This window comes from Canis lupus, chromosome 2 (genome assembly GCF_048164855.1).
Source record: "Canis lupus baileyi chromosome 2, mCanLup2.hap1, whole genome shotgun sequence".
Taxonomy (NCBI): domain Eukaryota; kingdom Metazoa; phylum Chordata; class Mammalia; order Carnivora; family Canidae; genus Canis; species Canis lupus.
This window is the reverse complement of record NC_132839.1, coordinates 66,548,013-66,573,398: the sequence shown is the minus strand read 5'-3', so window position 1 is coordinate 66,573,398 and position 25,386 is coordinate 66,548,013. Positions and strand designations below refer to the sequence as shown.

At 40.1% G+C, this 25,386-nt stretch overlaps 1 long non-coding RNA gene across 1 annotated transcript; it reads right to left on the bottom strand.

The window, feature by feature from the left end:
• Nucleotides 1–9,560: 9,560 nt before the first annotated feature.
• On the bottom strand, nt 9,561–21,680 carry LOC140610397 (uncharacterized). The gene is made up of 3 exons (XR_012012064.1): nt 21,567–21,680; nt 10,882–11,071; nt 9,561–9,732 (listed from the first exon to the last, which is right to left on the bottom strand). It is a non-coding gene; the product is annotated as an uncharacterized lncRNA (long non-coding RNA).
• Between the last annotated feature and the right edge of the window lie 3,706 nt (nt 21,681–25,386).

Genomic DNA, 25,386 nt, shown 5'->3' with positions numbered 1-25,386 from the left:
AGAAGGGAAGGGTAGACCACACTTTCAAGGGTCTTTCTGTGGGTTTAAATTTAAGCTGAGGCCTGAATAATGAGAAGGAGCCAGTTGAGTAAGGGATGAAAGTGTGAACGAAGGCCTTTGACATGTGGCAGCTCTTTAAACATTTGATTCTTTAGACTTAATTTGAATTTCTATGAAATATATAGGTGTTCTTTCTTAGGCGTTCCCCCAGATGTGCTCAGATCACATGGAAAGAATAGTGGCCTGAGCCTCAGGAGGCCCGTTTCACCAGCCATTCCTCTGGCCCTTATTGTCCAGAGACTTTGCCCAGGGCACCAAGTCTCTCTCTGCCTCCATTTTTTTTCTGTAAAATAAAGATGTTGGGTTGTTGGCCTCCAGAGTCCCTTTCAGCTCTAAAATCCTGCGTCGGTCATGGATTTTATTCATCTTTTTAAAGACGCTTTTCGACACTTTTCAAAATTCTATTTTCTGCTAAGCGAATGCCCAAGAGCAAGTTAAATTTCCTTTAGATCTTCAGATGAATGGCAGTTGAATGAGATCTGTGCTGAACACAAGCTGAACTCAGTGCATGGTTCTACGGGGATTAAATAATATTCTTTGGTATTTGGCCAAAGGAAAAACACAAAGTCATAAAACTAAGGAAAGAGGCTCCGGTTATGGGCTTTGGTTTTTAGGAAGTATATTTTGTAGGATCAGAGAGTATCTGGGTCATCTTTCTGACCCCCACTTCCAAAGCTCAGTTCCCCATATGGCAACCCCACCAGGCTTACACACTCCAGGCACCAACACTGAGGAAGACCATGATGTCATTGGTCAACTCCGGCTGCACAGAATGTCTCCTTACATCAACTTGAAATGTGTTCCCAAGATGTTGCCTCAGATTCCCCGTCATTCTGCTTTGGGTCCTATGGAATTGGATTCCTTTCAGAAACTCTAATTGCCTTCTTCCAGCTTCCCTCCAGATTTTCAAACACTCCATTCTGTCATCTTGCAACACTATTCTCCTTCTCTCAAAAAAAAAAAAAAAAAAAAAAAATCCCAGCTTCTCCCTCCAAAGAGGGATACTTCGAGTCTCAGCTCAAACATCTTTTCCACAGGGCAGCCCTTCTGCATTCTCTAAGTTAACCAGATTACTTTTTATCATTCAAGTTGTGTGGCACACTCTCACATGCCTTATTTTCTTACCTGTTTCTACCCAGGACTCACAGCTCAGGAAGAGTCCAGACCATGTCTGTTGCTCTATGCTGGCATCTTGATCAATGAGGGATGTGGAGATCATCTTTTCTGGAATGAGGGATTTTGAGAAGATCTGAATTTTGCTAATTTTGGAGTCCATGGACCAGAGTTAGAACTAGGAACACTTCACTACAGAGATTTAGATTGATGACCTACGACCCCCGCATGGGCTGTCTCTGGATGTCTGTCGCCAGTAGGTGAGAACACTTTAGGCAGTGTAGTAAAAACCAAAGTCTCTGTTCTGGCTGCGTCTGAATTATTTTCTATGTGTCACACAATGATACACTGGTAAGTAAAAAGAGCAAGTTCCCAAACAGTGTCCACAGTGAATCCTATTTCTTCCAGAAAAGGCTTATTCATACTCATACCTACACAGAGGTCACAGCTTTTGTGGAGCTATAGTGGTGGGATATAGAAATGTTTAGAATCTCATCATAAAGTCAAAATAGTATAAAATCCATCAGAACTTGAAACTATTAGGATTCAAAGAACTTGAAATTCAGAGGTCTAGTCAAGTGTTCGTCTATGTTTGTGCTACAGCTGGTGCCCTCTTGGTTACTAATGAGAAATATTGTCCATCCTGGGGTCCACATGGCTGTGTGCACTGGCCTTTTGCAAGGGACTTTGAGAATCTGTTAGTCTAAATTACCCTTACTTTGTTTTTGTTTTCATATCCTCAAACAATGGCAGGCAAAATTTCATTAGGCGGGGACGCAGAATGGAAAAACCCATCTAAAAATTAACAGCTTTGGAACTAAATGTTATATGCAATTAAGCGTTATGAAGGAGGTCATAATATTGCCTGAAATAACATGAAGTATGAATTTCAAAGTAAGAAATGCACAAAATGAGACAAGAATTCACCAAAGTCATTACATAACCAGGAAAGGGTAATGAAAAACTTGAGGGAAAAAAGATTCAGTTACTCGGTTACAGGATGAGCATTGCAAAGACGTTCTCCCACTTAAGGCGTTGTAGATTCATATGTTCCAAAAACACATTCACTGCTGCTCTACATTTAACTCCATAAAAGAATCAAACTTCACAGACTGCACTTTTTGAATCAGGTGAGTTCTTTCGGAATCAATTCCTCAAGTCAAATGGAATTATACAGATAAAATCTGGGGTGATATACATTACAATGTTAAATTTGGGGCTTTTGTGGGGCGGAAATTATAAATGGCTTGTATTTGTATTATATTGATATTATTTCCTAGTTTTTAAAAATTAATATTCGTTGACCGTAAATAAATAAACGGAGTGTTGCATAATCTGTTTTTAAGAACGAACCAATGCCAGAGGCAGTAGACCGTTGAAGCCAGCAGCATCTGCGCCATCTGGAATATTCCCTTCATGCCAATGTGTCATGGCCTGACACAGCACAGATGTGCCCCAGCACCTTCCTGTTGGAGGGAATTTCATCACCACCAAGAGTTGTTGGCTCCTGAGGATACATGTTTTGATTACATACATCATGGAATGGAGACAGGAAAAGGAGAGAGGTTGGGAGGGAAAGATAACCACTCCCAATGTCTTTGGGCTGTTTTTAAGCCTAAGAAGCTATGAATTGGTATGAGTCTTAAGTCCCAATATATTTGGGAAGACATTTGTATTACTTCATCTAAAAGAGAGGTTACTGGGACGCCTGAGTGGCTTGGTGGTTGAGTGTCTGTCTTTGGTTCAGGTCGTGATCCTGGGGTCCTGGGATCAAGTTCCGTATCAGGTTCCCTGCAAGGAGCCTGTTTCTCCCTCTGCCTATGTCTCTCTTTCTGTGTGTCTCTCATGAATAAATAAATAAAATATTTAAAAAGAAAAAAAGTTAAAAAATAACAGAGAGATTCCCTTTCTAATTTTTTTTTAATCTGAAACAAATCTATAACTAATGCTTCTGCTACAATGTCCATCTCTAAGGTTAGGGTCTGAATTATCCTCCTGTCTGAATTTTTAACAGGAGTCCCTGGACAGTTCTCCTATCTGTGAGACCCAGTAGAACCAACTGCAAGAGTATGTCTAGTTCTGGAAAGGAATGTGGCCCTCTAGAGATTTTCTGGGAATGAAGAAGAAAGATGGAGGAAAAACAAACCCTCTTATGGGCAAGTTGATGTGATGTATGATTTTGTCTATGCAACCATTTCTCAAAATGTTCTTCACTCATTCCTTTTTTTTAATTTAAGATTTTTATTTAAGGGATCCCTGGGTGGCGCAGCAGTTTAGCGCCTGCCTTTGGCCCAGGGCACGATCCTGGAGACCCGGGATCGAATCCCACATCGGGCTCCCGGTGCATGGAGCCTGCTTCTCCCTCTGCCTGTGTCTCTGCCTCTCTCACTCTTTCTGTGTGACTATCATAAATAAATAAAAAATTTTTTAAAAAGATTTTTATTTAAATTCAAGTTAGTTAACATATATTGTATTATTAGTTTCAGGGGTAGAATTTATCATCACTCAATGTTGTCACTAGCTCCAGAGATGAGCAACTGAACAGGCCAATCAGATAGCCTTCCACTTTCTGGCCCCAGGACTAATGTAGAAATGAACATATGAACTAGGCCAAGGCAATCAATCACTCCCCAGGTCATTTGGTAAAATTATCTGAAAAGGGATACCATCTTTTTTCTAAGATCATGGTCTGGGAAGATAATACAATTCCAGAGCTGCTCTTATCCCTCTTAGCCTCCTCAGGAAGAGTGAAGCAACATGAAGAAAATGAGAAACGGGCCTCAAAGCATCATTTGAGCATTCAGTTCAGCCCCCTGAGGCCAGGTGCACCCCTTGAATTGCCCAGGTGCTGGACACAACTACTTTCATTTTTGATGAAAGTTATCTTAGTTAACTTTGAGTGGTAGAAGGAAATGCTTGCAAATGGGAAATTTCTGAGCTAGAGAATAGGTCTAGGAGTGAATTCTACTTGAATAAAAAAGAAAAACTTCCTAGGTCTCAGAATAACTTATTCTTCTAGTTGTCAGAATTCTGAGACTCTATATTTGCTACCTGGTTGACATATGCCAGCAAACTCAGACTTCTTGGTTTCTGATGTTAATAAGTGCCATATTTTGAGCACCTATTATGGACCAGGCATTGTATTAGGCACTATGTCTACACTATCTCTAACTTAACCATGACCTTCAAGGCTCATATTATTATCCTTGTTTTATAAATGGGGTAACTGAAGTGGAGCAGGGTGAAAAAACATATTCAAAGTCTCCCAGGTAGGGACTGGCAATGCTGGTACATGGACACAACAGCTACTGTTCCTACTCCACCTGAGTTTCCATCGTGGCACATTGACATTTGTCAGCTGAGATCCCCAGGTTATCTTTCTCTCCAAAGGCCTACTGGACCTTCATATCTTTCTAATCAGTTGTCTGGTCAAGGAGTGATGTCAGAGTCATGGGCTACTGATTCCCTGTCTAGCTTTGTTCACAACTCCACCAACTTCTTCAGTTTCCCTTGACCACTATCCTGTACCAAAATCCATGTGTCAGTATTTCTTAGAAGCCCCTGTGTGGTCCATGCATGTTTCTAGAACTCTTCTGATCAGCCATCACCTAAGAAGTAAGCTTCCCTAAGCACTTATTAATGTTCTTTGTTTTGAACTGCCCTCCTCAGTCCATTTATCCCTCTCAATTCTATTCTGCTTCCCTCCTTACTACTGAGTTGACTAGGTCATTTGCCAATTCCTGTGATTCTCACTCCTTTTAGAAGTGGGGCTTGTTCCATCCCCCCAGCACTGACTGCAGCTCCTCCTAAGCTATCCTGGGGGAACATCGCTCTCTCATTGATTCAGACCTATGGCTTTTCTACTCCAGCCCAGCCTTACAGATAGTCATTATCCTGGGCTTGCTCTTCTAGGATCCATAAGGAACAGCCAGGCGATTGAAACTGAATTCCCATAAGAAAATGGGATGAGGAGATTGACAGGTATATTAGTCTAGGTCCTCTGAGAAGCAGACAATAAGACAGGATTAAACATGCTGGGATTTTATTGGAGAAATGATTGTGTAAGAGAGAACAGAGAGAGCCAGGCAAGGCGGGGAAGAGAGCCTAAGTGAAGGAGGAGGCCACACAAGGTTAGGTGGAAGTATCCTAGACCGTGTGCCATCAAGTCAAAAGAGGATTCAGCAAAGGCATCAGCAAGTTGTTGAGATAAAGTTCTCCCTCAGAGAAGTGCCTGAGTCTCAATATCTCTACCATGCTCAGCCTTCAGCAAGAGTTATCTGTGGGAGGCACAGCCTGGGGACATACATGACAGGGAATTTCAAAGCCCACCAGGTGGACTCTCACTGAACTCTGCTCTCAGTAGTTAAAGGTCTGGAGGCATATTCTCATGACCCCCACAGAGATAAACTCTGAGTCTGATGGAAAGATCATCATGGTGGAGTCTATTCATTTATATATTTGGAATGCCTTTGTACATGTACATAAATATGTATATCAAAGGCCAAAATATATGAGTGTCTATGTGTCAGGTGCTAAGTGTGAAAATCAAGGCCAATTTTCTAAACTAGGCTACATGAAATATTTTTTTGAGCTGGATGGTCATGGAAATTCTCATCAGCCTTCTGAAAAAAAATGTGAGTTACTCCAAAGCCACTAGGATTTGCCTCTGATTCTTTAGACTCTGTGAAAGCCAATCGTGCTTGGGGAGTCCAAAACATGGGAAGCTTCATTGTACATGTACTACAGAGTAATACAGAAAGGCAGCTTGCATTGTGATTCAGTGGTTTCCCAGCTCTTCCAGGTGGCTCAGAAAGTGATTCATCAGCACCCCTGGGAGTCAAGAAGAAGCCCATTTGGCAAGACTCTAGACCTATCAATATTACATCAACCAGAACAGCTGTCCACTTAGTATTTCGTGCCCTGGAATCATGAGTAGGATCCATTTATTTAAGAAAAGGCATGGTACTTACAGAATTAAAGTGATTTTACAATGGAATCAGATTCTCATTCATTTCCACTTTCCCAAATCTTATCACAGTGCATCACATATTAGAGACATTTAGTAAATATTTTGTAATAAATTTGTGTATGAACAAATGATTGAATAAATGGAGTTAGCCCATGTAAATTCATTCTCAGAATGGCTCTTTTAGGTGGATATTATTGTCACCATTTTACTGATCACAATTTGATGTTTCAGATCATACATTGATTGGTTATGGCTAAGAGATTGCTCAGCAGAAGCACTGAGATTCAAATCCAGATTATTTGAACCCAAAGCTAGAGACCTTTGTACTGTATTCCTCTGCAGAAACTATGTGTTTTAGGACCTTCTTTAAAATCCCCCTCTACCTCTGAAGTGTCTGTCTATAGTGAGTCTAAGGCTTTAGATTCTAAGGTTCTAACATTTCCAGTTTGTCATTCTTTCTCTCTATCAGCTATTGGCAACAGCCACTCTTTATTCCCAGTTGCCCATAAGCTTAAAAAATAGTATGTACTCTGCTTATTTCCATATCCCTCAGAAGGCTTTCGCATGCTCAGAGACCATATGCTCTCATGGAGCAGATGAATTACAGGCCTGGGACAAGGAACTTCAGTCTCATTGGTTCTCTTGAGAATGTGCACCATGCCCAGAATTATTTAATTGTGGGCTGCTGAAAACAAAGTAAGAGACTGCTTTGTCAGTAGGTGAGTTTGTTTGTTTGTTTGCTGTGGTTCTTCCAGGAAATAGATCGTCTTAGTATTTGAAATTTTGGACTGTGTCTTCAATTTGAAATTTACATGGAAGGAAAACTTTAACCAATTAAACTAGCTAGGAACATTGAGAATAACAAATAATAGCTACTCTCCCTGGGGGCCAGATGCTGTGCTAACTGTCCATGAAAACTATCTCATTTAATCTTCCAACTGTCCATGAAAACTATCTCATTTAATCTTCCAATCTTTAATCTTCTATTTAAGCCCTAACAGTAGTTACAATTAATATCATAGCTTTATAGATAAAGAAACTAGGCCTCAGATGGTAACTTGGCAAAAGACATACAGCTGGTAAGTTAGGAAGTTGACGTGCAAATCTTAGTGGAGCACAAGTAAAAAACAAACACAGGCATTAAGGGCAGGATTCTGGATTAATTCTGGTTATATTTTATATGCAAAAAGAGGAAATGAAGTTGCTGTTAAATTTTTCTTAGATTAATAAGATTCCAACTCTTAATAGTAATAATGATATTAGTCAATATGTCATATCATTGGATTATAGGACAGTTTTTAAAGGTTAATCTTGGAAACCTCATTAGAATCCCTGACTTCCTAGTTTCTGAAAGCCTTTTCCCTATTAGATCCATCCCACCTGCTGACATGATAAATGATTATACTTTCATGAGCCTGAATTCCCACGTTTGTTTCAGTTCTTCAACTAAATCCTCATGGTTCTTTAACATCTTTGCAAATGTTCTTGAAAAATGTGTGTTCATACCCTATAATAACAAAACCTCCACTCTTAAGCACTGATGGCAGAAAATCTCATCTGCAGAGTTCAAGTCCTTATTAATGTCCTTTCCAAAATCAGCTATTACTAATGCTTCCTTGAGTTACTCCTAACTCCTAACTCAATGCAGAGCTCACTGCATTTTGCCTGGTGTGTTAATATATATTTACGTGAGTGTGGTCCTCCATTAGGGTCTTAAAAAATTATTTATGTAAATTTCATCTTCGTTAAGGTCCACACAGAGAAAAAAGCAAAACATTCCATTAGAGATTCCTTCAATCCAAGGTATGAGAGGGACTCCTATGGAAGACAACGTCCATTAAATCTGAACAGATATTTGCAGAATTTACAAAGCAAATTTCCTGTTAAAGAAAAGAGCCAGTAGACTCAGTCAATAGACTGAGTCAATAGGGTAAGTCTTACCTAAACAACTCATAATAATGGACTAATATGAAAGGGACTTTAAAATTAAAAAAGCACATTTAAATAAGCAAGTAAAGAAATAAAAGAGTAAGATAAAGTAGGACTTTCTAGATAAGATATCAGATAGATTTTTAAATGAACCAAAAAAACTTTAGAACTGAAGCATTATAGTGGATAAAATAAAAACTCTTAAATAGTGGACTAGACACAGTTGAAGAGAAAAAAAGGACACTGTAAAATAGACCCAAGGAAATCAACCAGAACATAGCACAAACAGATAAGGAGATGGAAAACATGAAAGTGAAATTAAGGCCTATGAAATAGAGAAGCACAGGACTGAACAGATATCTTAGAGTTCCAGCAATCAAGAAGGGAGAGAACGAAAGAGAAATATTGAAAGAAAATTGGAATATTTTCCGACCACCACCACAGCAAAAAGAATTGAGTTCTCAAGACAAAAAATAAAAACAAAAACATACTCTTGAGCAGGATAAACATAAATAATCTCACTAATCACATTATTGAAGTGATATAACATCAGGGAAAACTGGGAAATCTTAGATTTGTGAGATAGAATGTTCAAGTGACCTTCAAACACATCTCTTCAGAGATAACAGGTAACAGAAAATACTCAAATCATCCTGCCAAAGTACTGAAAGGGAAGAAAAACTCCCCCAATCTAGCCTTTATTCAAGAGTACAAGTAATATTAATACATTCTCAAATCAAGATGTTCACTGAAAAACTTATAAAAGGATGTAATTCAGTGCATCAGTTATGAATGCATTCTACTGCAGTTTTAGAAAACTTAACTAACTATAAATGACAAAAAGGTAATCTTTCTCCTCTAAGACGTCTGGGAGTAAACAGCTATTGATTCACTAATTATTCACTTATTCATTACTTAATAAATACTTACTGGGCACCCACCTTACATCTCCCTATGTGCCTACCACATGAAACTTACATTCTATGCTGGCCACCCAATATATAATTGAAACTAAACCCTAACTTTACATTCCCTTGCCCCGTACCTTGTCTTCCTTTTTCTTTTTTTATGGCATCAGTTTCTTCCTTCATTATTATTATGTCTATTGATTAGTGTCTATCTCTGTCTGCTGAATTACAACGTTGGAGACAGAGATCTTTGTCTAGTTTGTTTACTAATGAAACTCAAATTACTAGAGTAGTGCCTGGCCATAGTAAGTGTCATGTGTGTGTGCACAATATATACATATTGAGTTAAGCAAATAGCAAAAATAAGCTTTTGGGTAGATAGAAAACAAATAATCAAGTAAAATCTGAAGTTGTATCAGAAGTAGTCTTTCTTTTTCTTTTTTTTTTTTAGAAGTAGTCTTTCTGAGATTCTTTTGGTCTTTCCCTTATGCCCATCACCTCATGCTGACAAGATGGCATCTTCAGGCCCAGATATCAGGCCTCCATTCAAGGTAGGAAAAAAAAGAGGGAGTCAGGGTAGATTCTCCAAATTGCAATTTATTTCTCAAGGAAGTACAAGACAAGAAGTTTGGGATATCAGTTATTTCACTTTAACAGTCTTTTTAATGGAGGCAGCTATAGAAAATGGGGTTGAGTTTGGGACCTTGGTGAGCCAAACTATGTCAGCCACACTGAATAAGAAGGGATAGTAACCTAAGAGAAAAGAAAAGATAAAAAATAATAACATAAATATATCTGTAAAAAAATAAAACCAGAGTTTTTTCGTTGTGTATAGTATCTCAAAGGTCACTGTTTATCACTAATTGACAGTCTGAAGAAGGAGATGATGAATAGAAGGAAGGGGACTGAGGAGGAACAAAACAGAGAGCAGATTGCCATCTATGATATCATGGCCTGTCTCAGACATCTGGAAAAGTGTTTTTTCTTCAAACCTCTTTTCCCCCAAAACTGGAATTCACTCCCAATAGGACCAAGGCCCTTAATTACCAAAAGGCAGAGGAATTCTTCCTCCCACTTCTAGATAAAATTGTTTCCTTGGTGTTATCAGTGTAATTGTTTAAGACAAGATAAGAAGGAACTAGCAGTTGAGATGGAAGACAGGAGACCATTTGGGCAGACAGCTGGAGTTGACACCATTCTCCTTTGCATTGCCGAGAGACCACGGGATGTGTTTTGACTTCATTCACAAGTGAAAAGGCTGCAACTGACCATTGGATTTTACTTCTAATGGCTCTTTAGAAATCTATTTAGGAGGATATACACCCTACTGGCCACTCATACACAGGGGGTCCCAAAGATAGGACTATGTAATGTCACAATGAATAAACATGTCACATTAAATGTTACTTTCTTAACAGCACTTACTAAAACTGATTGTAAAAGAAAGTAGGTTGAAATGTCACCTGCCAAGAGGAAAATGATGTTGGATTGATGTTTGGAGGCTTTATGTTTATGATGTTTGGCCCCAGGCCCTGCTCAAATCCCTTCTCTGCCTCTACCTCCAAGTATTCTCCTTGACGTAGTGCCTTGGCTCTGTGACCTGATTCTGGCTAACCCAGGGAAGGACATAAAGGAGGCTTGGGGGATGAGGGGAGAAAAGAAGGTCTGCATCTGACTCAGGATGGATCTATTTGAAAACAAGTCACGTCAAGACTAAATGCATGGACAAAAGAAACTCACATCAAAGGTAGACTGTGAGAAGGTGGAGCCAGGACCCACTTGGGCTGCCTGTGGGGCATCAGCCTTGTGGCCAGCCACACATCCTGGCACTAGCAGTCTCTGTCACCATCCCTTTGAAAGAGTGGGTGTGGGTCATTTCCCAATAAGCCCTATTTTTCTTACCAAGTGATTAAATGAGGAGATGCCTTCTGGCCTCAGACAGTGGATTCCCTTTGAGTGAGAGAAGTTGGTCCTCCAGTGGGAATTCCAGGTGCCCTGCCATTCCATGGCGTCTGCTCGAAGGTGCTTTCTGGTGTCTGGGTCTGTCTGCTCCACCACGCTTCCTTTTCAGGCAGAGTTTGCTGCTGTTTTCCTATTAAATCCAAGGAACAGTCATTCCTTTCCACAAACACCCCCTTCAAATCAGGGAGAGGAGACATTTACAGCCCTGGTGAGAGGAGCAAGACACTGGAACAAGATAGACCTGATTTTAAAGCCTAATTTTTGAGAGTTTCTTCATCCTTGAGGTGATGTCTGCCCACCCTGAGGTGTTACTATGAAGACTAGAGATAATCCACGTAGTGTTCTCAGCATGGTGCCCTCTAAGGACCAGGTGCTTAGTAAGTCAAACCCATGTACTCTGATGCCTATTTTACTGGGGTATACTCTTTACTGTTACCTCACCAGCTTCGTGTGGGTGCACACACATATACCTGAATGTTTAAGTCCCATTGGGTAGACAAGTTAGGGAAGTACTGTGTATATACCAGCTATGTTGATCCCGAGGTGCGGCCGGGTTTTATGCTACAGAAAATGGAGTATGGATGAAAATGTTGTTCTAAACCATACTAAAGGCTGTCTGGCCCCATGTAAAATACTCATTTGTTTCATCATAGGGGAGAGAATAATGAACTAGGGAGTCTGGTTTTTCGGACTTGCTTCCACCAACACCATGTATTATCTTTATGTCAAGAACATACAATACAGGGACACCTGGCTGACTCAGCAGTTGAGCACCTGCCTTCAGCTCAGGGCTGAAGTCCTGGAGTCCCAGGATCGAGTCCCATATCGGGCTCCCTGCATGGAGCTTGCTTCTCCCTCTGCCTGTGTCTCTGTTTCTGTCTCTCTCTGTGTGTCTCTCATAAATAAATAAATGAAATCTTAAAAAAAAAAAAAAGAACATACAGTACAGTGGGCATCAACTGAAGACTGCATGTATCACCTCACCTGAGGGGAATGGTGTCTGAACACACAGGGCCTTTCCCCACCCTTCTGGTCCTCTTCCGAGGGGAAAAAGAAAAAGTCCCTAATGTGTGGTATTAAGAGAAATAACCACAGCTCCATGCCCCACCTCCATTACTGGGCACATTACTTATTGATCCTGCATTTGTGGAGCTGACAGGGGAGCACTTTGCCTCTTCCTGATAGGTACATGGTTCAGATAATTTCACCTAGGAAAAGGACAGAGGTCAGTGAGGACATTTTAAGGAGCCCATGTTGTCACAGTCACACCACATTTCTGCAATTCAGCCTTAGGATAGTAAGACTGATGTTTTGATCTCCAGCTGCGTGATCCTTGCAGCTATCTTTCAAGGGGTTCCAGATACTGACAATCACAGAGGGTGTTATATAATGGGCCCCCTAAGCCCCCAAAATAGACATTTCCATTTCCATCTCAATATATGAAAGATCTGAAGCACGGTGAAGTTAAGTAACTTGCCCAGGGTTGTCAAAACAGCAGGTGGCGAAGGTGAAGTTGAACCCAGGTCCCTTTGACTTAAAGCATGTGGTCTATCCTCCATGCTATGCTGTCACTCCAGAAAGCAAATGTTCATCCTTGAGTTAACTTCAACCACCAATTTTCACAGCACAGTCTGGGGAACTTTTCCCTCTTACTCTCAATTTTCACATCAGCAGAATCAAGAGCTTGGACAAAACACCAAGAAAGTTCCTCCAGATCAAGGATTTTTCTTCAGTTCATAACAATCATCCCTCCATATCTTCAGTGCTACAACTCCACAGGTTGTAAACCTCTGAAAACAGGGGCTCCTGTGTGGTTTTGTTAGTTAACCATCTGCCTTTGGCTCAGGTCATGATCCCAGGGTCCTGGGATGGAGCCCCACATTGGGCTCCCTGCTCAGCAGGGAGTCTGCTTCTCCCCCTGCCCCTTTGCCTCCCCATGCTCTCTCTCTCTCTCAAATACATAAATAAAATCTTTTTTAAAAAAAACAGAAGAAAGTAAGTTTTAGGGGATCCCTGGGTGGCTCGGTGGTCTGGCGCCTGCCTTTGGCCCGGGATGTGATCCTGGAGTCCCAAGATCGAGTCCTATGTCGGGCTCCCTGCATAGAGCCTGTTCCTCCATCTGCCTGTGTCTCTGCCTCTCTCTCTCTCTCTCTCTGTCTCTCATGAATAAATAAATAAAATCTTAAAAAAGTAAGTTTTATAAATTTCATTAGAGTGAAATGTATAAACTTATAAATCTATAGATTATTAAATTTAAAAAATGAAAATAAAAGCAAAGGCAGTCTGGTTAAAATGCCAGATGAAAACATGTAGTCAAATGCTCCTGGCGATCACCATTATCTCATCGGATTTTGAGACATCACAGGCACAAATCTGGAGCACCCCAAAACCAAACCAGAAATTGACTCACATATAAGAGGAATAACATGAGCTTTGGGGCCAAAATGCCTGGGTTTGAGTCTAAGCTACTACATTTATGATCTGTGCATGCTGAAGAAGTCATCTAACATTCCTGAGACTTGGATTGTCATCTGTAAATTAGGATTCTTACTATCTTCTTGATGGCCATGATACAAACTGTTTTGTGAAATGTCAAACTGCACACACATTAGTCATAGTGTCAAGAAGGTAGTATATTATTTTATAATTGATAGACCATAGTTTCCTATGAAAATTACCAGGGAATGTCATCTTAGACATGGTATCCTAGAGACTCAAACAAGCTTTGTGAAAAATCAACAACCTCAGCCAATCAGGGTTAAAGGCAAGTAGAAGCAAGGAGGCTGATCCCTGGAGTGACACTAACATAGACTCTCCTTGGGGTTGAGCTGTCAGCAGGGCAAGAGTAGACCCACAACCTCTCAGCATCTCACTAAAGCTCTCCATGCAATTGTTTAACACATATGTTTTCAATGTCATGCAACTTTGTGCTGTGATTTGAAAATTTTGCATGTGGCGAAGAGCTGAATTTAAAGATGGAATGTTGGGGTATTAGTCACTCCTCTTCCTTCTACTAACTTCAGCAGATGGGACATAGTTTTCCTAGTGGACTTCTTAGTGTCCTTTAGGAAGTGCACACCTCCTATATGACACCTACTTTCTCAAAGAGGGTTAATTATTTTCCCTGTGTCTATTGCAACTTGTATTCTCATATCTACAGTGGATTCTCATAAAGAGTTATTCTTTATAAAGTCACCACAAACACTAATCTGGTGAATACCAAACCATCACTTTTAGGGCCAAATAAGAGTTAATTTCCAACAAACCTCTCTGATCACCACATTTTGGTCAATTGATCAATATATAACCTTGTCTCATGTACGTTTCTATTTAAAGATACCTTCTCTAATATATTTTGTTGATTCGTTAACACTGAATTCATGGCCAAAATCACTGTAACTCATACTTGAACAAAGCTTTTCTAACATATATTTTCCCAAAAGGCACATCACAACCCAAGTGTTCTTATACTTGGTAATACTACACTGGACTTCAGCATTGAGGGCTATTTTAAGTAGAAAAATCACCACAAATGGCACAAAAATGTAAAAACCATGGCACTAAACAGCTGTGGAAACAACATTTGTTTGTAGTAGGAGAAGTGAAACAAGACAGAGCAACATCTTGTCCAACCTTAGCTGGCAATGTGTGTTAGGTGACTCAACATTTTCACTGCTCTCTACATATATGCAAATGATCTGGAAAGGGGCACGATTTGGGGACTACAAATAAATTTTAGCAAGTAGACTCATTTGCAAACATAGAATCCATAAATAATGAGGATTCACTGAAGCTCTTTACTGTAGGGCTGTTAGGAATTAAATCACCTAAACTAACTAAATGCCTAAAACCTCAAATATGACTATTTTGCAGAACTTTTTATACATCTGTACCTCTGTTCCAAACTTACTCCTTAGTGTTAGACACATTTCCATGTGCTTAACACAAAGGCAACTCAAGCTTGACAAATCCAAAGCTGAATTTATTCATTTTCTCCCTAAAACTTGTGTTTTCTCCTTTTATTTTGCAATTTGGACCTCTTCTCTCCAGGAAGCCTCAGTGTCCACAATCATGGAAGTTCTGGATGTCCAGCTTTAAGGAATATTATCAAAGCATTTTCCTCAACAAGGCAGCTCTCCTGCTTAAGAGGATTTGCTACCTCCTGTCAAGTGAAGTTTTTCCTGAGTAATAGTTCATACTTCCTGAATGCTTACTCAGAGGAATGTCCTCTTCTGAGAACTTTACTTCTATTTACTTGATTTTGACAAGAACCCTATGAGAGAGGTACAATTCTTATTTCCATTCTACAGATGAAAAAGTTGAGGCATAGAAAGCCTACTTCACCCAGAATCTTTCAGCAAGTAAGGAGAAGAGCCAGGATTTGAACCCTAGTAGTCCAACTGCAAAGAATGAACTATACTGTATTACACCACCTCTATTTTGTTAAATGTAAGCAATTTTGACAGTCATCTGCCTCAATGTTTTCAATGACTCTATATGGCTTGGAAAAAAAATAATACTCATCATCATCATAATGATGATGATAATAGCCCTGAACAGAAATTTAGGACTTTTCCTGCTCTCATGACAAATTTTCATTCCTGATTTAGCTTCCTTTATTCCACTCATGAATGTTGCCCTCCTAAGGCCAAAGATTGCTATCTTTTCTTCACTGCATATCTACCCTCCTCCCTTTGTGCTTTCATACATACAGTCCCTTCCACCTAGAAGGCTTACTCTTAAAAGGTGGAGAATCTAGTCCTGCCCATCTATGTGGAAAACACACCATAACATTATGCAGAGGAACCAAACACAGCAGGCAGAGGTCATGATGCTTGTTTAGTGGCAAAGGACATAAAAAGCTTTCTGCATGGGGATAAATTCTCAAAGAAGAAGGCATCACAGCATATTCCCAGTTGGAAGGACAGCATCCCACTGCCTAATAGGGAAGTTCATGGTATACATGGCACAAGGTTCTGCCATTGATACTGGGTGCTGGTTCAAAGGCAAGACTCATTTTCCCCCATCCTTCCTGTTACTGGACCCCAGGAAGTATGCCTGCCTGTAAGAAATGCAAATGTACAAAGTAAAGTAACCCCAGTGTATCCCTGAATGTGTTCTGCAAAACTGGTTAGTTAGGGACCAAGTCTTGCCTATTCTTGGGTATTTGAACAATAGACAATTCTGGCATCCCTGAACTCTGCTTTCTCCATCTTCACTATCCTTTTATCTGGGTGGTTCTAGCTCCAAATTTGTTTGAAAGCCTTTTGACCCTATATCCAGTTCCCCCACAAAATATTTTAAAGACAATCTAATGCACTTGATTTTCCAACAGGACTTTCTTTGCCAAAAGACTCTGAGTCATAAACTTGAAGTCAGATGAGGATTTCCTTCATATAAACTCCAAAATAATGTTCCTTATAGTATATCCATATTTCATATGCGGGGAGCACAGCCATTTCCCGAGTGCTTCACAGGCACTGCACTAAGAAATATTTCAAATACACAATCTCATGTAAATCTCATATCAACACTAAGAGTATGGGAATTACATCTTCATTTCACAAACAAGGAAGCAGAGCCTTGAGGAAGGCAAAAACACATTCAAGTCCACATAGCTAGCAAAAGGCAGAGCCAGTAATTTTACCTATTACATTAAACAAAAATATTGAAGCAACTATTAGGTCCTAGGTACAGTTCTAGAATACTGAGAGTACAATGAGGGCAGAGTCAGGCAAGCTCTCTGCTATCATGGAAGAGACAAATATAGTCAAATAGCCATAAAATCCAATGTATAGTTGTAAACTGTGTTAAGTGAAGAAGGAAGCAGCATCATGAAATGTACAGCATTTGAGCCTCATCTCATCAGGGAGGTCAAAAGTCTCTTTCTTCAGGATCAGTTGATTCTACAGCAATCTGAGCAATGATTTGGGGCTAACTGGGGGAAGAGCAATGTGGTGGTAGTGGCAATGGAAGTGTATGGTTTTGAGAAATATTTAGGAGACAAAATCTTGGGATTTGTTGAGTGAATATCAGACTGTCAAGGATGACCCTAGAAATCTGAGTGATCTGGAAAGACTCTATTGCCATTCATTGAAAGCAAGACAGTGGAAGGAGCTTAGGTCAGAAGGCAGGAGATAAATCATGAGTTTGACTTAGGACATGATGAGCATAAGACACTTTTGAATCACCTGAGTGGAGAGATTGAGTGAAGAGTTGAAAAGGGATCCTTGACTGATATGAATGTGTAAGTCACCAACCTACGGATGATGAAATAGAAGCCATAAAGTTGTTTAAGGAAAGACTAAGGAAATGATCTAAGAAATTGTTTCTGATGGAATTTAATGAGCTCCAATTTGTAAGGGACAGGAAGAAGAATTTAGCCTGCAAAGAATACTGTATTATATCATTAAAAACAAGAGGAAGAGATTGTTTCAAAAACATAGAATTCTTCTGATGTCAAGTGTGATTATAGTTGAAAAATATCCTTTGGGTTTAGCAGTTTAGAAGCCATAGGTAATTTAGCAAGAGTCCTCTGATAGGTGATGATGGTCCAAGCCAGATGACAGTTATCTGATCAGGAAATTGGATCAGTGATTCTAGATGACTGGTTTGAGAAGTGTCCCCTGAAAGGGCTGCACTGGAGAAGACGTCCAATAACAATGGTCATGACCTTGGTCACTTCATTATTTTACTTTGCCCCCCATCCCTGTAAAATAATTTTGTATTGGTTGATTTTTCTTCCTCTCCCAATACTCGATAATAAATTATGTTCTTCATCATTTTGTGTAACCAAGCAATTGAATTTAGGCCACAGTCTGACACATAATAGAATCTCAATTATGTGTTGAAGGAAAGGCAGAAGGAAAGAAGGAAGGAAGAAAGGAAAAAAGACAAGACAAAGGGAAGGAGGAAAATTGAAGGGAGAAAGGGGGAAAGATTGAGGAGCCCAAATCTCTTTATCATGGAGGGTAAGGAAATGATGAGACAATGAATTGTCAGAAAGAAGCATCAAGGCACCTAACAGCATAAAATGCCTAATTTACACTCTCTGTATAATGACTTCCTCTCTCTACTGAGGGAAAAAAAAATCTTTTAGGGAAAAAATACCTCCCATTTAATGTTTTCATAAATAATTATTTTTATACTCATACCATATAAAGTAAATTCCACAGAATCAATTTAGAATAGGCCAGCATTTTAAAAATAACTTAAGGCAGTCGGAAAAAATTTTTCATCAAAGCCAAGTTCTTGAAAAGGTGCTAAGGTGATTTATGTCTATCACTGAAACATACCACTGTCATAAGGGTCCTGAAGGGATTGGTTTCTGCGCGATAAAGACAATTCTCTGCTCCTTCAGACTTTTTCCTGACATTTGTGTCCTGATCCCATTTGAGTAACAGATCATCATCTGTGTATCGGGAAGGCTGACTCACTCTGCAAAATCTTACTAGAGTGAGCTTGCCTCGTTTTGAACTTGCACTCTGTATTTCATTGTTTTAAAAAATGAGTCTTTCTACACAAACAATAGCACACCACAGCCAAGTTTCATTTTTGGCTCTGTCATTCTGAACCCAAACATCATACCTTTGTTTATGCAGGGCTTTTAAAATATCCTCATATTACCATGTTGACTTAGCTAAAATATAAATTACATTCCTTGTGTTTCAACAACACTTAAATCAGGAAAACATTGTCCAGTGGACAAAATTGTATTCACTGTTTGGCCAGATGATTTGGAGCAGATTAAAGTCATTTTAGGATGTTTCAGTGCCTAACTTCTAGAGAAGAAAAATTAGTCAAATTTATTGCCTTGGCAACTTTGTAAGAACTGGTGTGTTCAGGACAAATTCCCTTCAAGAGATTGATTTGCTAAGATGTCAATATATAGCTTGACATTTATTGATTGCCTAAGAAAAATGCAATGCAAATTACATATCCAGTTATTTTTGCTTTAAGGCAGTATGCAGTAAGCAGACACTTGGTTTAGTGAGGGGATTAAGGAGGAGCCAACCAGCCCACCTTAATAAGAACCTGTGAATTTCACGTTCTGCCTTGGACTGCTTTGCAAGCTGATCACAAGCTGATTCACAAACTGCTGTCAATATTCTTGGTCCTTCACTTCTCACACCTATCTGAGTTTCAGATATTAATCCCCTCAGATGTGGCAATGAAAATTCTTTAATCTTGACTTTCATTTTTCTCACCAGATCAGCAACTTATAGTGGATTCTCGGCTCAGTCAATTTTTGGCCACTCTGGAAAAATGTCAGCACCCAACAGCTCAGCCCAGGAACTTCCACCACAACCCCTACATCTTGAACCCACAACTGTCCAAACTGGAGTGAATGACCTTCCTACCAGACATTCTGAAATCCACACCTATTCCTTGATTGCCCATTCCTTCCAGACTTTTTATTGTCAAATACTTGTATTTGTTCACGTTAAATACTATTAATGGTGAGGCTCTTGCATAAAATTTTAAAAGCCCAAATTCAACTTTTTGATGATGATGATGATGATGATGATGATTGATGATGATGATAGCTAACATATTTTATGTGTTCTGGACACCCTGCAGAGACAGGAGGGCTCCCCCACCCAAAATGTGGTTTGGATGCCAAGACTGGTGATGCCATGCACAAACTAAGATGGTGCGAAAAGGTCCATCGTTTACATGATGAGACTTCCTAGGGAAATCAGAGCAAGCCACCTAAGTTGGTCTCAAAATGACTTGAGAGAGCAAGGAAAGAAGACTGGCTTGAGGTTTTTCTTGTGTCTAGGGCATAGGGCAAGGTGAGAATTTCAGGGTTTTTGTATAGTTTGATTCTCCATCAGTTCGGGAGAGTCACTCTGGTTTTCTTACCAATTCAGATGAATGGCAGAAAGGGGAAGAGGTAGAGGCAAAGCTTATATGTAGGCAAATATAAGAAACGGATTCAGACTCTTTATTATAATGTGGCAGGTCCTGTGCTAAAGACTTGTATGTTATCTCATTATATTATTTCTTTAACTCCTTGAAGCAGCTAATTAGCCCTGTTTCACAGATGAGGAAGTCAATGCCCAGAGAGGGGCAGATGCTTTCTGAAGCCAAATAGCTAGATAGTGCAGAGCCAGGACTTTGACCTATGTCTGTCTGCTGGCAAAGTCCATGCATGACTTTGGCTTTGACCAGATAGCCTAATCCAGCCTGACAACTGGCAGGCAGGGTGATGAAACTCACAGCTGGGCACTCTCAGGCCATCAATTTATGTCCTTGTCAGTGTACACATTGGGTGTAGAAATCATGTTTTCAGCAATGAACCTGATGGGGTCCAGTCTAGCGCTGGGGCAGAGAGGTCACATGGCAGAGCAAAAAGGCATCAGGCATTGATTAAAATCAGAGAGGTCTTAGATTGAACCCCAGCTTCCTTATTTGGGGAGTTCAGGAAAGTTGTTTATCTTCTCTCAGCCTTAATATTCTTATCCATGAAATGCGGGCAATAATCCTTAGCTTTAAAGATTTTTATTAGGAACTTGGAAAATATCAACTATCTGGTGCCTAACAGATGCGTATTGAAGCAGCTGTCATTATTCATATATATGAACTTAAAATGTATTACTTTTTTAACTGAAGTATATTTAACATATGTTATATTAATTTCAGGTGTAAGCAACATATTGATTCAACAATTCTATGTATTGCTCAATGCTCACCACAAGAGGCATAGACAACACATATGTTATAACAATATTATTGACTATATTCCTTATGTTGTACTTTTAATCTCCGTGACTTATTTATCTTGTAACTGAAAGTTTCTATCCCTTAATGCTCTTTATCTATTTCACCTATCCTCCCGCCCACCTCCCCTCTCACAACCACCAGTTTGTTCTCTGTATTTAAGAGTCTGTTTGTAAATTGCTAATTAACATGGAGAATTTCAGAATGCCAAGGTATCTGTTATCCCATTCCTATGATCTCTGTTGAACATGTTACTTGGGTGTGCAGTAGATACTATGTATGCTACACATCAACTTAACCACTTTTTGTTTCCAGATGAGTGTTTATTGGCCAAATGATAGAAAAAAATGGCATCAGGTAGACACAAAATACACAAGTAAGCTCTCCATAGTCTTTTACTGAGTTGTGATCTATGCTCCTGCTGCTAAGGGAACCCTGAAAAGGGGTTTTCCTAATCTAATCTCATCTGTCCTAATCCAGTTATGGAAGAATACTAAAGTCTCAAATGATTTCTTCTCCCTCTTGTTTGATAACTCCTTGGGATAGATTTTGGGAGGCTGTCCCAATCCAATTTAAAAAGAGAAGGTTAAGGGGAACTTGGGTGACTCAGTAGGTTAAGCATCTGACTCGATTTCAGCTCAGCTCATGATCCTGAGGTCATCGTGTACAACCCCTCATTGGCTCTGCATTCAGCATGGGGTCTGCTTAGGATTCTCTCTCTTGTTCTGCTCCCCGCCCCTGCTCAAGCACACACACACTCTCTCTCTCTCTCTCTAAAATAAATTACTTAATTAAATAAAATAACAGAGAAGGATGCATTTTTCATTAATTTCATGCAAAACACAGTTAGATAGAATTCCAGGGAGAGGGATGCCTGGGTGGCTCAGCAGTCAAGTACCTGCCTTTGATCCAGGGCGTGATCCTGGAGTTCCAAATCAAGTCCCACGTCGGGCTCCCTGAGAGGAGCCTGCTTCTCCCTCTGCCTGTGTCTCTGCCTCTCTCTCTCTCTCTCTTTCTCTGTCTCTCATGAATAAATAAAGAAAATCTTTAGAAAAAAAAATTCCATGGAGAGATTTCATGTCAATGTCCAAAAATGAAGCTGGTTTCTCTTCAGAGTGATACGATACCCTGAAATGGGCCTCTAGTTTGGCAGTCTCCACATGTTTACAACATCCCCAACTTAGCTAGATTTCCTGAAGTAAAACTGAGCACTGGCGAGCCTAAACGACCCAGAGGGCCACTCTGTGGGGCAGAGAGAGCTCAAAACTAAGCCCTCTTGTGTCTGCTTATCTCCTGAGTGTGAGGCTGAAGATTATACCCACTAGTCATGGGAACATGGCTGAGTTTAAAGAACTGCCATAAAATGAGAATGATATTTTCTTATGCCTATGGATGCTGTGAGGACTAAGAGAGGTACAGGGAGAAAGGTGTCTGGCCAATTGCTTGCCACCTAATAAGTGTTTTGAGGAATGTCTCATTCAATTGCAAGTGACAGACATCTAATTCAAACCATGTTAATAAAAGGTGGAATTGATTTTGTGTGGTTTTCATAACCAAGCATCAGTCCAAGGGTGGGTTCTCTGGATGGCTTCAAGCCGGTCTGAGCTGATGAAGTCAGTATTCAAGGGAGGAGGCCAAGGTTGTGCCTTCCCTCCATCCCTCAGTTCTGTGTGACTCTTCTTGGCTTAATTTCAACAACATTCTCTTCACGTGGTTAATATGATGGCCACACACAGCGTAGGATGCACAGCCTCCCAGCTTACTAATGCTAATGGAAGGAGGACTTCTCTTTCTTAATACCCAGTACAAATCACAATGAAAACCCTGATTGTCCCCAATTGGCTTATATGTCCATCTCTGAACCAATCATTGTGACTAGGGAAACCTAGTACTCTGATTGGCCAGCATGGGACAGATTAACATGTCAGAATAGAAGGTAGGATATCCAGACCATAGAGTGGGGAAGAGTGGTTTCCAAAAGAAGGACTCACCTTGCCTAAAAGAGAGAATGAATGAACTACAAGCAAAAACAATAGACACAATCCCTTTTCCTGAATATGTGAATGAAGCTGCTAATTGAAAATGTATCCCTCCATACTCCAGCTCCCTAGTCACTTCAGACTCCATCTGGCAGAGTGAGTTAAAGCAAATGTATGGACCATGAGCCAATACCCACAGATCAAATATAATGCCCAATATAAGATTGCTGGTAGATTGTCTTGCAATTTTCCAAGCAGCTAAATACAATTTCTTCAGTGAATTGGATAAATATAAGAGCAAGTTGTATTTAGCCAGAGAAGTGATAGGGTGGCTTTTTTTTTTCTTTTTTTCAATATTTGAAAAGTCATGACATATAATAGTCTTGGCCCACAATCTTATAGAAATTCACATAACAGTTCCCTTCCTCTCATAAGCAATTTCCTTCCTGACAGGCTTAAGTGGATGAGTGATTGCATCCGTCTTCTTGCAGATCTGAGTGAAAAGTGTCTTGGAACCAGTACTACAGTCTTAGAATGTTGTCTTCTCTGATTAATTGTAAAGACTTTAACTCAGTCCTGATGCAAGCCTTTACCCAAAAAATGTAAGGCTCCTTAATCTACACTTCAGACCATGGATAAAAAGTATAATTGTAGCTGAGTGGACAGAGAGATTACCCAAGGTATTACAAGTAACTCTCAAGAAATTATGTAGGCAATTGGGAAAGCAATGTGACTGAGCCCCAGGATGGATGGCTGGGTCTTCCTTGGTGGAGAATGACTGACAATTCTAATGGAAAAATGCATCCGTGGGACTGATGAGTGGTATTCCAGAGAACTCAGTTAGCACTCAACTTTTCACAGCAGGTCTGTGATGAAAATGAAAATTGAACCATGCCTTCTGTGGCCAATGGAGCATGTTACCCAGGAGCACACACATAGGCGTGCTGTGTAGGAGGGAAACACTGCACCAACAGGAGTGATGGCACATCTCATTCCCTGGGATGCATGTGCCAATGGGACCCCAAGACCATTCTCAAAATGAAAGGTCAGATGGAACACTGGGGAGGGGAATGTAGGTCTCATGTTGTCCATAAGTTTGCCATTGCTGAAAAGTCACAGATTAATTTTCTCATGATGCATTTGTGCCCTGGCAGCTCTTTGGCATGAGCTTAACTTTACTGAGATGGAAAAATGGGGCTCAGGAAACCAGCCCAGGCTGTCAGCTATGATTGATGGCTTAGAAAGTATTCTGTATTATCCAAGTGACCATTGAAATTGAATAGAAAGTGAGAGGTAGAGATAGTGTCATTTGGAGCCGTGAATTCCCTTCAGCAAGTGAACCCCAAACAACAAATTGAGCTAGGCAGGATTAAAGATCTCAAGATAATTTAAATACATAAAATAACATAATAGTAATGATTCAGTGCCTAGAAAAAGTTTCTGTACCTGGTAGGTAGTTTGTGAGTTTGTCATTTATATGAGGGAATATTGATCTCTTTTCTTTTACATCATACAGTGTCCCAGAATCACAAAATATTTTTTATTTTAAACAAATTGGGCTCTGACAACATCCGTAGGGAGTGTCAAAAAGGTCCTATGAAATCCTTTCCTCTTGTTAGTGAGGAATCTGAGATATGAAGAAGTTAAATGATTTGAAGGTAACATTTCATAAATTCTGGATGAGGTAGAGAGAAAACATATCTTGAACTTCCTGCTTCCCCTCCAGAGAATAATCCCATTCTCTCATTGTTTCTGTCAGCTTGCTGCCTGAAGATACTATAGTATAACGATCCTAGTAAGAACCTTGATTTTCCAACTGTGATCTGGAGCATATTTGTCTTTTGGACCGTTTAGGGTAGTACCCAGAGAAGCTTCCTTTCTTCTCTCTCAAAGATGCTAAATGCCCCCCTATGTGTTCATTGGAGATTGTTGCATCTCCGATGAAAGGTCCTACTGAATTGGCAATGAGAGTGGATTCCTGGCTCAGCCAGATATTGTGGGGAAATGCTTGAGCTTCCCAGCCTAGTCCAGGAACATCTACCTCCCCATTCTGTCCCAACCTGGAGAATAGGGCCAAACAGAGATGACCCAAGGGAAAGAGTCAGGAACTCCCAGATGATCAGTAATAGGTGTGACCTCAGCCCCCACCTGTACAAGGCCACCTTCTGCAGATGAGCAAAAGGGGGTCTGTAGAAGGGGCAAGCAAGGCAACCTTGCACCCCAGCTGAAATCATGTCCAGAGCTTGCAGATTCACCAGGGAACCTAGATGTCTCCCCTCTAGGGAGAGGCTGGTCATTCCATCATGGAGCTGCTTTCCTTGGGCTGCATGCTTTGGACAAGCCACTCTCCCTCATCCATCTTTGAGATGGACTGGACATCCAGATTAACTGAATAGAAGCAATGTGTTTAGTTCTTGAAAGAAGACAGAAAACACTGTCAGAAAACACTGTCTTTAAAGAAGTCAGAAAAACACTTAGAAGAGAAAAGGGATCAGGAGGCAGTGGGGAGAGAGTGTTTTTCATTGTTATAGCAAAACTAATTGCCTTTTGAGTAATTTCCTTTATTATGGCTGGTGCAATAATTGAGTTGTTGGTCTCATGCCAAATAATTGTTTGATCTTAGAAATTTAGGAAACTCTAGACACAATAGGCATTTTCAAAATCCTTTGGTTCAAATACGTATTAACTGCATGAGCTTGAGAAAATGGATTTATGGTCTGAATTTCTTCATCTAAAATGAGAG